Raw genomic sequence first — 13,557 nt, forward strand, 5'->3', positions numbered from 1 at the left:
CTGCACAGTACTCTGTTTATAGTAACCATTATCCTTGATGTAAATATGTAAGAAAAAAATTGTGTATGTTTCTGTTCTGTGTCCTGTGTACTGTTTGTTTGTATATGTGTCTTTCTGGCTGCTGTTACAACCAAATTTCCCCTTGTGGGACAATTAAAGGATTATTCTATTCTATATTACAAATCTGGGTCGAGTTTATCCATTGATGAAAGACCACTGATCAATGGCCATGAGTTGAACTGAATGTTACTGATCTCTTTGTTGTTGGTGTGTTTATACTTTAACACTGAGACATTGAAATCAGACGAGGAATTCCCCATCTCGGTCATAACTAATGGACTGAGAGGACTAACACAAACTCCAAGTTCATTGTGTTTATTTACAGTGAAGTAACATCAGAATGTGACAAAAGAGGGATAAATTCCAGTTAGTGAATCCAAAGCTCTGTGCAGGCAGGTCCACAAAATCTCTCTCCACAGGAATTCTCTCTCAGTGGTGGTTTCCTGCACAGAGAAGAACAGGTAAGACTACGTCAATAAACAGAAGCATGCAAAGGTAAGGACTTACGTTTGCATGGATGCAAACAAATAAACAGGATTTGTTTTGGCCAGGGGTCCATTCTTCGTACCTCGCTAAGTAAGTTAGCTGGATTTGATTGTTGACGATTTTGCGTGATCTTGGATCGTTCGGTTCTCCGAAGCTCATCCGGGACTTGCTGTCATAGCAACAGATCCGTAAGCGTAAACCTGCTTGGGAGCAGGCTTACTTCATGTAAACAACATTAGATCGCGGCCACTCCGGTATGTCCGCTTCATTTATACGAAAGCAACAACAATATTTTACCACTGTTTTTCCATAAATAAATATTATCAATGTAACTAAAGATAATGCAGTATTTGATCCTTTTATTGATGTCACACAGATACATACAGGTCATTTCCTAAAAAAAGGGAAATGTACTATTAACATTCTATTACATGTATGTGATTATTTCAGATGTAAGTCATATTTCAGAGTAGTAATAGTAAATTACGTCGTGTAATCAAGATGAGAGACCACGGCTATAAAAGCGAAGGTGGATTTGGGAAGCCTGTCGCAGCCATGTCCTGTCCGTTTACGCGAGCAACCCATAGTGGAAGGTGCAAGATTGATAAGGAGAGTTTTCAGAATTCAGCGTATATTGCGGGACAGACAGGATCCTTTAGCTCAGCGCGACAGTGTGCTCATAGAGAGATATCGATTTTCCCGTGAGGGTATTATTCACTTAACCAACTTGTTGACGAGGGGGTGCAGGACCACCACCTGTCTTTTTTTTGCTCTGCCCTTTTCTTGGTTGCGGTTATAAACAAACAAACAGATTATTTCAGGGTCTCTTTCCAAGAGACTGAAAGCAATATAAGTGATAAATATTACCATTCTGTAGAATATTCTTATATTTCACTTTTACTTGTTCCCATGTTCTAGTGGGTCCTGTCGTGGCTCTAATATGAAAGAGGATATAATGTAATATAATATAATATGATATAATGTAATATAATATAATAAATTACCTACGAGTTTAATTTGTCAGCAACTTTCTGCCAGCCCTCTCTCCTTGCTTTTGCAGCCTTTGCAGTGTTCTCTTGCGTTTTAATTAAACTCTGAAACTCCTGAAATCCCTCACTCAGCGGGTTGCCGATCAATGTTTCTACTATCGATGCGTAGCCCCTTTTACGACACCCAGTGATCTCACATTACTTCATCCAGCTGTACTAATCGTCAACAACAGGTGTGTTCGGAGAACCAGAATAGCGAGCTCAAAGTTAGCGCGATGATTTGATCTTGGATGTAGTAAGCGAGGTACGAAGAACGGACCCCAGGTTGAGCTATCCAGGTATTGCAATATAGTATGCTGCAACACATTTAGCCTAGTTAGTGCTCTGTGTGTGGCTTATTTAGTGGCTCAAATATACAACAACGCACCATTCAACTTTGATGCAATGATGACTCTTGTTGATTCTTCGAACCACAAAGGTGATGCCTCCTCACTCCTGTGGCACCAGCTGGTCTGCAGAAAGAGCAGGAGAACACGGCTATTTAATAAGAAATTTACATTTATGTAAAACTATGAAAGGCACATGCTGCCTTGTTGTTATTGGAAGAAAAACAAACATGTGATGTAACCCCTCCTTACACAGGTATGGATGCTGTAATACAATTATAAAGTCTTACCCTGTCTCTTGCCTGCTAAATTTTGCCCTCAGACGCTGCTGGGTGGCTAAAGGTGGCATACCTGCACCATCTGGTGCCATGGTACTGTATGCAAAGAAGCCCACATGCTCAGGAAACCTGTTTCATTACTATAGCCCTGGTGAGGTTCTAGGATTTAACTACATAAAAACTTCACCTTCATGATATCATGTTCTAGATGTCCTCGTATCTGAAAGAGATTTGAAAATAATTAAAAACAAGTCTTGATTCATGCCCAAAATTGGTCCACCCCAAGGATCGGGTCCCCCGACACAAACAGAGTAACATAGTGTACACTGTTAAGTGCCAGGAGGATTGCCAGGATTTATACATTGGGGAAACCAAACAACCTCTGGCAAAGCGGATGGCACAACACAGAAGAGCCACCTCTACAGGCCAGGACTCTGCAGTCTGTTTACACCTACAGGCCAGTGGACACTCTTTCAAGGATGAGGATGTACACATCCTGGACAGGGAGGAACGCTGGTTTGAGCGCAGAGTCAAGGAGGCCATTTACGTGAAAAGGGAAAGACCATCTCTGAATTGAGGAGGGGGCCTAAGGGTACATCTTTCACCATCTTACAATGCTGTGATTGCAGCCATTCCCCAACTCTCTGTGAATGGTACTCATGGCTATAGATCAGTGGTCTTTGATCAGTGGTTGTTGATCAATGATCATGAGAATTTGCATAATAAAGATTAAGGAACTGACCTCCCAGCCCATTGTTCCTTCAGTGGGCTGGTTTCAGTCATTATGCAAATGTACTGTTTATAAGATTTGGGGAAACCTGCAGTCAGCTGAGACTGAAGAAGTCACTTGGATGAGTGACGAAACGTTTCTCCCACAAAACGCTACGTCCAGATGAACAGAATCAACTTTTGGAGAACACATTGAAATCAGGCGAGGAATTCCCCCTCTCGGTCATAACTAATAGACTGACTGGACTAACACAAACTCCAAGTTCAGTGCGTTTATTTACAGTGAAGTAACAACAGAATGTGACAACAGAAGGATTTTTTTTTTCAGTTCAATTCAATTTTATTTATATAGCGCCAAATCACAACAACAGTCGACTCAAGGCACTTTATATTGTAAGGTAGACCCTACAATAATACATACAGAGAAAAAACCCAACAATCATATGACCCCCTATGAGCAAGCACTTTGGCGACAGTGGGAAGGAAAAACTCCCTTTTAACAGGAAGAAACCTCCGGCAGAACCAGGCTCAGGGAGGGGTGGGGCCATCTGCTGCAACCGGTTGGGGTGAGAGAAGGAAGACAGGATAAAAGACATGCTGTGGAAGAGAGACAGAGGTTAATAACAGATATGATTCAATGCAGAGAGGTCTATTAACACATAGTGAGTGAGAAAGGTGACTGGAAAGGAAAAACTCAGTGCATCATGGGAATCCCCCAGCAGCCTATGTCTATTGCTGCATAACTAAGGGAGGATTCAGGGTCACCTGGTCCAGCCCTAACTATATGCTTTAGCAAAAAGGAAAGTTTTAAGCCTAATCTTAAAAGTAGAGATAAATTCCAGTTAGTGAATCCAAAGCTTCAGTTCAGGCAGGTCCACAGAATCTCTCTTCACAGGAATTCTCTCTCTCTCCCAATTTCCTGCACAGAGAACAAGAAGAGGTAAGACAAGGTCAATGAGCCAAAGGTTCAGACTGAAAGAGCCAACTTTCCTAACTGTTTGAGTCTAATAATCAAGCATCTGATGAAATCCCTCCTCCATCTTAAGTTGTGGGCAGCTGATCAGAGCTTTACCAGTATGTGAGTTAATGAACCCAGGTGTGCAGAGCTGAAGCACGAGAAGCAGAGGAAGAACCTGTCCTTTGAACACAGGGTGTGGTTAATTTAGTCACACTCTCTATGAGCCAGCATAGGAGGATGGGAGGGCCATTACACAGCCTGTCTCAGCCTCTTAATATGCTGGTTAGATAAGGTAGAGTGCAACGTTATTCAAGTGTAGTCCATGAAGGGAGATGAGTGAATTCATTTAAACAGGCACCTTACCAAATGTTCAAAAATGACAAATTCGAAGTTATTCACCCACCGAAGGATGAATGAACAGAATGAAATGTAGGACAAAAGAAGGCCATTCTGTCTTTGTTTTTAGAAGCCACCCATCTCACATCAGCTTTTTAAAGTTTTCTCCCATCACTTCTCAGAAACAGATCAAATTCCAGTCCTCAAGGGCTGAAACTTTTAAATGTGTCCCTGTTGCAATAAAGCTAAATAAGCTGAATTAGCAAGACTTTAGAACTTGACTGTGGCAATGTACTGAAGTGGCTATTCAGCCATTTGATTCATGTTATTTGCACTATGAGTGTATGAACATTGTGCAATACGAGTAATTAAATAAGTACACTTTCCCAAACACTTACTTACATTTATTTAAATTTACTTGAGTAGGGTTAGATGTCGCCATCTCAGTATTCAGTCAAGTTCTATAAAGTCTTGCCCTCAAGGCCTGGAGTTTGACATCCCTACTCTAAGGCTACGTTCACACTGCAGGTCTTAATGCTCAGTTCCACTCAGCTACACTGGCAGGGCTAGGGGCCAGGGGCCTGTTCTTCGTACGTCGCTTACTACATCCAAGATCAAATGACACATCCAAGACCAAACCATCGCGCTAACCGTGAGCTCGCTAATCCGGTTCTCCGAACACACCTGCTGTTGACGATTAGTACAGCTGGACGCAGTAATGTGACATCACTGGGTGTCGTAAAAGGGGCTACGCATCGATAGTAGAAACATTGATCGGCAACCCGCTGATTGGTCGGCGAAAATGTCGAAGGGGCGTGCTCGGTATTTTCCGGCAGCAGAGCAAGAACTCATGAGTGAGGGATTTCAGGAGTTTCAGAGTTTAATTAAAACGCAAGAGAACACTGCAAAGGCTGCAAAAGCAAGGAGAGAGGGCTGGCAGAAAGTTGCTGACAAATCAAACTCGTAGGTAATTTAATAATAATAATAATAATGGATTGGGTTTATATAGCGCTTTCCAAGGCACCCAAAGCGCTTTACGATACCACTATTCATTCACTCCCACATTCACACACTGGTGGAGGCAGCTACGGTTGTAGCCAGGCTGCCATATCGCGCCATCGGCCCCTCTGGCCAACACCAGTAGGCGGTAGGGTAGATCTATCATATGACACTATATTGTCCAATATCATATGGCATTATATTATATTATAATATGTTATATTATATCCCCTTTCACATTAGAGCCACAACAGGACCCACAAGAACATGGGAACAAGTAAAAGTGGAATACAGGAGTATTCTACAGAATGGTAATATTTATCTCTTAGATTGCTTTTCGTCTCTTGGCAAGGTAATACTGGCCTGTAATACTCTGTTAGTTTGTTCATAACAGCAACCAAGAAAAGGGCAGAGCAAAAAAAAAGACAGGTGGTGGTCCTGCACCCCCTCGTCAACAAGTTGGTTAAGTGAATAATACCCTCACGGGAAAATCGATATCTCTCTATGAGCACACTGTCGCGCTGAGCTAAAGGATCCTGTCTGTCCCGCAATATACGCTGGATTCTGAGGACTCTCCTTATCAATCTTGCACCTTCCGCAATGGGTTGCTCGCGTATACGGACAGGACATGGCTGCGACAGACTTCCCAAATCCACCTTCGCTTTTATAGCCGTGGTCTCTCATCTTGATTACACGAAGTAATTTACAATTACTACTCTGAAATATGGATTAGATCTGTAATAATCACATACATGTAATAGAATGTTAATAGTACATTTCCCTTTTTTTAGGAAATGACCTGTATGTATCTGTGTGACATCAATACAAGGATCAAGTGCTGCATTATCTTTAGTTACATTGATGTTATTTATTTATGGTGAAACAGTGGTAAAATATCGCTGTTGCTTTCGTATAAATGAAGCGGACATACCTGCGTGGCCGCGATCTAATCCTGTTTACATAAAGTAAGCCTGCTCCCGAGCAGGTTTACGCTTACGGCTCTGTTGCTATGACAGCAAGTCCCGGATGAGCTTCGGGGAACCGAACGATCCAGGATCACGCGAAATCGTCAACAATCTAATCCAGCTAACTTACTTAGCGAGGTACGAAGAACAGGCCCCAGGACTCTCCTCTTCGTGTTTTTGGGGGATGTTGCTGCAGTGTCCTGCAGGTTTTAGATATCACCCTGAATCAAATGATTAGTTCATTACCAGGCCTCTGGAGAACTTCAAGACATGTTGAGGAGCTAATTTAGCCATTTAAATCAGCTGTGATGGATCAAGGACACATCTAAAACCTGCAGGACACCGGCCCTCGAGGCCTGGAGTTCCCTACCCCTGGTTCAGAGAGATTCAGATCAACATAATGAACCTTCACTTTACAATATCACAGGCTTTACTGTGATATATGAAACACGTGCAGAGTCTCAGCCTACCTGCTTCCTGTCACAGAAAATGATTTCTAATAATAATAATTACTAATTTAAGAAAATACTTTTTTGATTAAATTGATTGACAGTGCTCACACATGTTCACTACATTCTTGTTTTGAACCACTAGATGTCAATAAACCTTCATTTTTATGGTGTGAAGAATGAAACTATTTATATTCCTGATGTTTCACAGTTTAACATTTTTTCATATTTCAGACTTCCTGCAAGTATTTCACAATAAAAAAAAAACAAACTTTTCATACTTTTTTCAATTTGAAGGGCTAAAACACTTTCCATGTGAAATGATGCAGAAAAGTCTTTTTTTTAGCCATAAAAAGAAAACAGATTTATTATATTATTATTCAACTTCTATGGATTTCTCATTCATTATTCTGCCATAGCTCAGCCTAGTAGTATTCACCTGTAGTAATAACTTATTGATTTATAAATAATTTCTATGCATTTCAATTTTATTAATGCAGAGCCAAATCACGACAACAGTTGCCTCAAGGTGCTTTATGTTGTAAAGTAAAGACCGAACAATAATACAACCCAGCCCAACCCCCTGTGAGCAAGCACTTGGCAACAGTGGGAAGCAAAAACTACCTTTTAACAGGAAGAAATACCTGACAGAATCACACTCAGTGGCAGCTATTTCGTGTGACTGGTTGGGGGTGAGGGGAGGGAGACAGGACAAAGACACACAGTTATTAGATGCTGCTCCAGCCGGTCAGAGAATCCCCTGCCGCCCCGCCCTCTCCTCCCTGTGCAGCAAGCGAACCTCGCAAATGGAGGGCGCTCTTACTCCCATCAAATGGGCGGCAGAAAACCGATCGGTGCCTATGCTATTCCCAATATGCGCTGGCATGACATCGGGGCAGGATGAGTACAGCAATTTATTATTTTTTTTTTTTTGCCCATGTCGCCTGTATCAAAAACCTCTACTGCATAAGGGCATAAGGAAGTTTGTCTAATGACACCTGTTGTGGATAGGCGTAGCTTTGGGTCACGTGGTGTCTGTAATAGTAATAGTGATTGCTATATGACCTGTTCACGTCCCGAGGGAATTTTTGTGAATGAGTGGGTGATGGGGGAAGTCGACTTTTGCTGACTGTTCAAGTTTAGAATGTTTTTGATTGTTTTTCTACGGATTTTAAGGATTTGATAACAAATAAAGGAGTTTTAACCTGGAACTTTGACTTACGTTTTAAACAGTGGGCGCGTCAACATTATTCCCCTATTCAGCTGCTCGGCGACTCAAAGGCTTGACAGTCGCCAATAACACATTTACAAACCACCCGATTGTGGTTAAAAGAGAGAGAAGCACAACACCACCTCCATCTCACTTCCTTTCATGTGAACTGCTCTCACTATCAGGAAAACAAAACCTAATGTTCTGACATAACAGGTCATCACCTCATCAATCATTGTCCATTAAAGCTCTCTGATTCTCCCCATGAAAGGGAATCAAAGAGCTCATGGTTAATAAAATCACATTCATATTTACTTCATATTAGATATTAGAGCTTTGATTTAATAGAAAAGCCTCGTACTGATGAGTGAAGAGGAAACCACAGTCACAGAGGAGGAGGAAGAGGAGGGTGTGCATAGAAACTGATCACTTATAAACTTTTAACTTACCAAGTGTGAAGATGGGGGAAGTTTCTGTGCTGTGGCTGCTCTGTAAGTTCCCTCTGTTTCTACAAAGTTTAGTTAAAGATACGTGCAAAAGGGAACAAAAACATTTCTCCAAAGAATGCTTTTAGGGATGTTTGGCTTTGTTACGATTAATTTGTGAGACTTACTCAGAAAGGTCGTAATGATACTCCTACAGGAAGTTTGCATGTTTTTCATTTTAATACATTTTAATACTGTTACGTCCTGCTAGGGCCGTAACAAATACAAACGTTGAAATTGTATTTAAATTCTCTTTACGTTTGAATCAATTCCTTGTTTTCAGCACTTTTTCTCCTTCCTTTGCTGGCTTTTCTTCAGTGTTTTTTTTGTCACTTTGCCCTCTGATCACTTCGTTAAACCTCTCAAATTAAAAACTAACCCAAGTGTCATTTGTCTTCAGTCCTGACCTCACTGCTGATCTACACGACAAACCAAGGTCAGTGAGCTTCGTCTTTGTTAGTAAAAACTTAATTTAAGCATTCAGGTGTTGGTTTAAGGAAAAGTTTTCATTATTATTACTCATTGATTACATGCTTAAACTCTCATTTCATACAATCTGCTTCACCCCGATGCTTCACAGGGCAACATGATGGTATAAAACATGAAAAAGGTCAAACTCGTGTTGTACCAAGAGAAAAAAATAAAATAAAAGGAAAGAAAACAAACAGCTACAAAGGGAGGAGATGGTTTTAACAAGAGCTCCCATTGGTGGCCTCACTGATAATGAAAGCAGAAAAGGAGGAAGTGACGCTGTTACAGAGACAAACAGACAGTGATCGGAGCATGAGAGTAGAAAATTCATCAGCAGGTGACCAGAGCTTGTTCATCTGTGCAGTCTGGGACTATAAACTGTATATAAAAGATGGCTGAAGTCAAATGGAACAACAGTATGTTAATGATTAGTGAACTGTTTAAAGCTTTAGTTTTAGCTTCAATCGGGAACATCGTACTTAGAAGTGACCGTACTTGGGTGAGAGGTCAATGCTAAGCTATTGGCTAATGCTAGCCAGTTAGTGCTAAGTGACATCCAAAGAAAATCCTAAAATTTCAATCACTAAAACTGGAGCAGAGACATCTTATATGTGCTTTTAGAACAATTAAAAATTTCACCTCCACTTGTCAGTACCATTAAATAAATATAGCAGAAGTAGTACATTTATTTTGTAGTACACATTTAGGTTTTTATGATTAACTGTATGCAATATTTTCTTTATATAAATAAGTTTTTATTCATTAGAATTATAAAGACAAACTGTTAACTGTTTGGTAAAGTCAAGACATTCATTTAAAAATGTGTTATGAATTAAGTCATTCAAGGGTGCTCACAAGTAGATTAGAGTTGAGATAAGAATCTGTTCATATGGTCTTAATATTTACAGCCAGTGGAGTAAAGGCATGAAGACAAAAGCCTGGAAAGATTGGTGCTTCGAATTGGAAGCATTTGTTATTTATTAGCTCTTCTAGCTAACAGCAGCAGGCAACTTTTTCTCTCCGACTTGTGGCTTTTGTGGTCCTACAGGCGATTCTGTGTCACTGTGTATGCAAGGTAAACATGGCTGTGTGTAAAAAAAAATATTGCCTTGCTAATGAAATACCTCTTAGTTTTAAACCTAACACAGGTAATTAAACATTGTTTATTTTGAATGAATTTCGGCACTGCCAGTAATCCCAAATAGAGTCCTGCTAATCCAGATTTGATAAACCTTAAAAGTCTGTACCTGGATCAGTGTGATTGCCAAAACTGGATCACTTACATACTGTTAAAAATTCAATATTTACGGTGGAAACTTGCTTGACCTTTGTGATCAGTGCTCAGGTTGACAGTTTCTCATATCCAAGTATTTTTTCCCTGTTTCATTCAGTTCGTCTGACTGTGAACCCAAACAGCTCTCAGTTCTTCAAAGAAAAGTCTGTGTCTCTGAGCTGTGAGGGGGCCGAAAACTCTGCTGGATGGACTCTGAGGAGAAGCACACTTGAAGGAAAGAGTCACTGTGGAGAAACGTGGGGAAGATGGTCCAATTCTTCCTGTAAGATCAGCATGACGCTCCCATGGGACAGTGGAGTTTACTGGTGTGAGTCCAGAGAGGGTCCCATCAGTAACATGGTTAACCTGACAGTCACTGGTAAGCTGAGTGTGTGGAGTTAGTGTTGATGAAGCTGTGTGTAAATGGATGAAATGCTGTAGTTTGTCTCTGTGTTGAGGTGGATCAGTGATCCTGCAGAGTCCTGTCCTCCCTGTGATGGAGGGAGATGACGTCACTCTGCTCTGTAAAACAAAGACCACTCCCTCCAACCTCCCAGCTGCTTTCTATAAAGATGGCTCCCTCATCAGGGAGCAGCCTACAGGTCACATGACCATCCAGCATGTTTCCAGGTCTGATGAAGGCCTCTACAAGTGTGACATCAGCGGTCATGGAGAGTCTCCATCCAGCTGGATCACTGTCACAGGTGAGGAGCTTCACTCTAATTTCACCTCTTATTTCATCCACATATTCACCTGAACAGGTGGGATTCTCTCTGCAGGTAATCCAATAACCACAGTCCTGCCTACATCTACACCCCCACCACCCACTTTTACATCCCTCACCCCTGGATCAGCTCCACACCCTGATGCCCCCTCCCTCCAGCTTGAGTTCAGACTGCCTTTCCACCTGCTGGTGTTCTGTCCATACTTCATTGCCACTGTCCTCATGGTGTCTTTATGTCGACGCAGAGCCAAAGGTAACACTTTGATTCCCCTCGAATATTTTTAAAGCTCGATCTGGGGTTAACTTATTCAACAGGCGCTCCTTGTTTCTTTGGTAACAGCACCACCTACCTGCACTGGACAGAAGTTGCCTGACGACTTGTTTGACTGACCACTGAGCATCAAGTGTGAGATGCAGCTTAGAAAAGTCAACATAGACTCTTTGTACAAAGATATGTCTGCTTCCTGATCTTTCCCTGTTAGGTCTTAACGTCAGGCTTTTTCCATAAATCCTTTTAAAAACATTAATAGCAGTTGTTTTTGTTGCTTTTCACTCGTAAAATTTCTTAAATACATTCTTAGGATCAATATGTGAATCACCAAGGCGAAGGCGACTCATTTCTCACTCACCATTGATAACTCCACAGTTTTCCCTTCTCCTCAGGTTAAGAGCCTTGGTGTCATCGTAGACAGTTCACTTTCCTATAAATCTCACATCAGTAATCTCACCCTTTCTGCCTATTTCCATCTACACCACATTAACAGATTACGTCCTTCTCTTTCCACCCAGTCTACGTCCATTCTAGTCCATAGTCTCATTCTCTTCCTTCCTCCTTCATTTACTATAGTAATTCTCTCTTACATGGTCTCCTCCAAAAATCCCTCCAGAAGCTTCAACTGGTTCAAAATCCCTTCTACCAGCACATCACCCCCATTCTCCAGGAATTTCACTGGCTCCCAGTGAAACTCCGGATGGTGTACAAACTTCTTCTGCTCATCTTCAAGGCCTTTCATAACCTTGCTCCTCCTTATCTTTCTGACCTGTTAAGCACCTGACCTGCCTTTTCTTATATCTCAGCTCAGAACCCGTCTGTTCAAATCTGCATATTCACTGTGAATCCACTGTTTGTTCATTTTATCTTGTGCTTTTATTTTATTGTTCTTCATTGTGTCATTGTTCTATTATGTGTTTTATCCTATTGTGCAGTGTCCTTTGGTGTCTTGAAAGGCACATTTTGAATAAAATGTATTATTGTTATTATTATTATTATTATGAATACTTAACCGTTGGGACCTCTCTTTTCTTTAGGATTTATATTCAGTGCCCTTTATTGGCATAAAAACAATTACATTTTCAATTCAGTTTGATTAATGCAGCACCAAATCACAACAAAGGTTGCCTTTAGGTGCTTTATATTGTAAGTACAATGAATGTTCTCTGTACAATAATACAGAGAAAAGAGAGAAAACCACAACAATCAGATAACCTCCTATGAGCAAGCAATTTGGCGACAGTGTCGCTGAGGTTAGTTCATAGACTGCAGACTGTTAGACTTGATGGATAGGATTAACAACCTGTTAGCTGCAAATAATCATGTGCAGTTCTGAAAGCGGTCTATGAACTAACCTCAGCAAACGGCAGCTAACAATGTTAGTGGGGTGGCGAGTAGCCTTCAATAATACTAATAAATCACACAGCAGTAGTACATTCATGTCGTTGTAAAAAGCATGACAGTATATTAAGTAATCCAAAGTCTTCAGAATATGTTACTCTCATTGAGTAACTTAACCAAATACGTTACAAAATACATTTGTGTCACAGGCTGGGTCTCTGACCCAGCGCTCTGAGTTCATGTTTGTATTTGTCTCATTTTGTTATGTGATTAGTTTTGTGTCATTTCCTATCTGTCTTTAGTTTGGGCAGTTATTGTTTATTGTTCCTCTGGTTTTCTATGTTTTGGGTTCTTGTATTATTCATCACGCATTAGGTTTGTTAAGTTTGTGTTGTCATGTCTAGGTTTAGTGTTTCCTGTTTTATTCTGACAGTGTCATATGTTCTTTGTTCATTGTATTTAGCTTTCCTCTCCTGGTCCTGTCATTAGGTTTATGTCAGTCAGCTGTTCCCCCATGTGTCTTCACTTCCCCTGATCACCTCATGTATGTATTTAAGCCCTTTGTTTTCTGCATGCTATTGTCGGGTCGCCTGTTTACCTCACCTCAGTCATAGTTCTAGTTTTTGGTCTCAGTACCGGTTTAGTATTTTGTTTCTTAGTGTCTTGTCAGTTTACTTTGGTTTCCTGGTTTACTTCTGCAGTCATCTAATAAAGCCTCACCTTTCTGTTAAAACCTTACTACTCTTCGTCGTCATCTGCTTTTGGGTCCTGTTTCATCACACATCGGCGCACCCCGCCGTGACAATTTGGGTGCATGAATTCTGTAATCTGCAGTGGAATACATTTTAAAAGTAACCTTCCCAACACTGTACATATATATGTATATGCTATATTTATGCTTTTATTCATCTAATAAATAAAGTTTTGTTTTTTCAATAAAGAGGCACTCACAGTGTTTTTCCACTCATCAGTTAGATGGAAAGTCCGTGTGCTTATTGTGGTCTGGCTGTGGTTGACAGGGCGACACATTCTCACATCCTCTTTGAGTTTGTTTTTTTGTTCTTTTGCTTACTTTTACTGAACACTGCAGACTCAACACACTGAGCCCGTGAAGCCGAAGTCTGGGTTTACGCTTCAGATCTCCTTT

General features: G+C 40.9%; 1 pseudogene across 1 annotated transcript; it reads left to right on the forward strand.

Moving 5' to 3' along the window:
* Window positions 1-9,755: 9,755 nt before the first annotated feature.
* Window positions 9,756-11,883, forward strand: LOC147334425 (low affinity immunoglobulin gamma Fc region receptor III-like; annotated as a pseudogene). The gene is made up of 4 exons (XR_015126088.1): window positions 9,756-9,876; window positions 10,193-10,453; window positions 10,533-11,051; window positions 11,139-11,883. The product of XR_015126088.1 is annotated as a low affinity immunoglobulin gamma Fc region receptor III-like (transcript).
* The last annotated feature ends 1,674 nt before the right edge of the window (window positions 11,884-13,557 follow it).

Source organism: Aulonocara sp. 'chitande type north' Nkhata Bay, linkage group LG3 (genome assembly GCF_057382095.1).
Source record: "Aulonocara sp. 'chitande type north' Nkhata Bay isolate Kocher_YH1m ecotype deep benthic linkage group LG3, A_spYH_male_GT1.1, whole genome shotgun sequence".
NCBI lineage: Eukaryota > Metazoa > Chordata > Actinopteri > Cichliformes > Cichlidae > Aulonocara > Aulonocara sp. 'chitande type north' Nkhata Bay.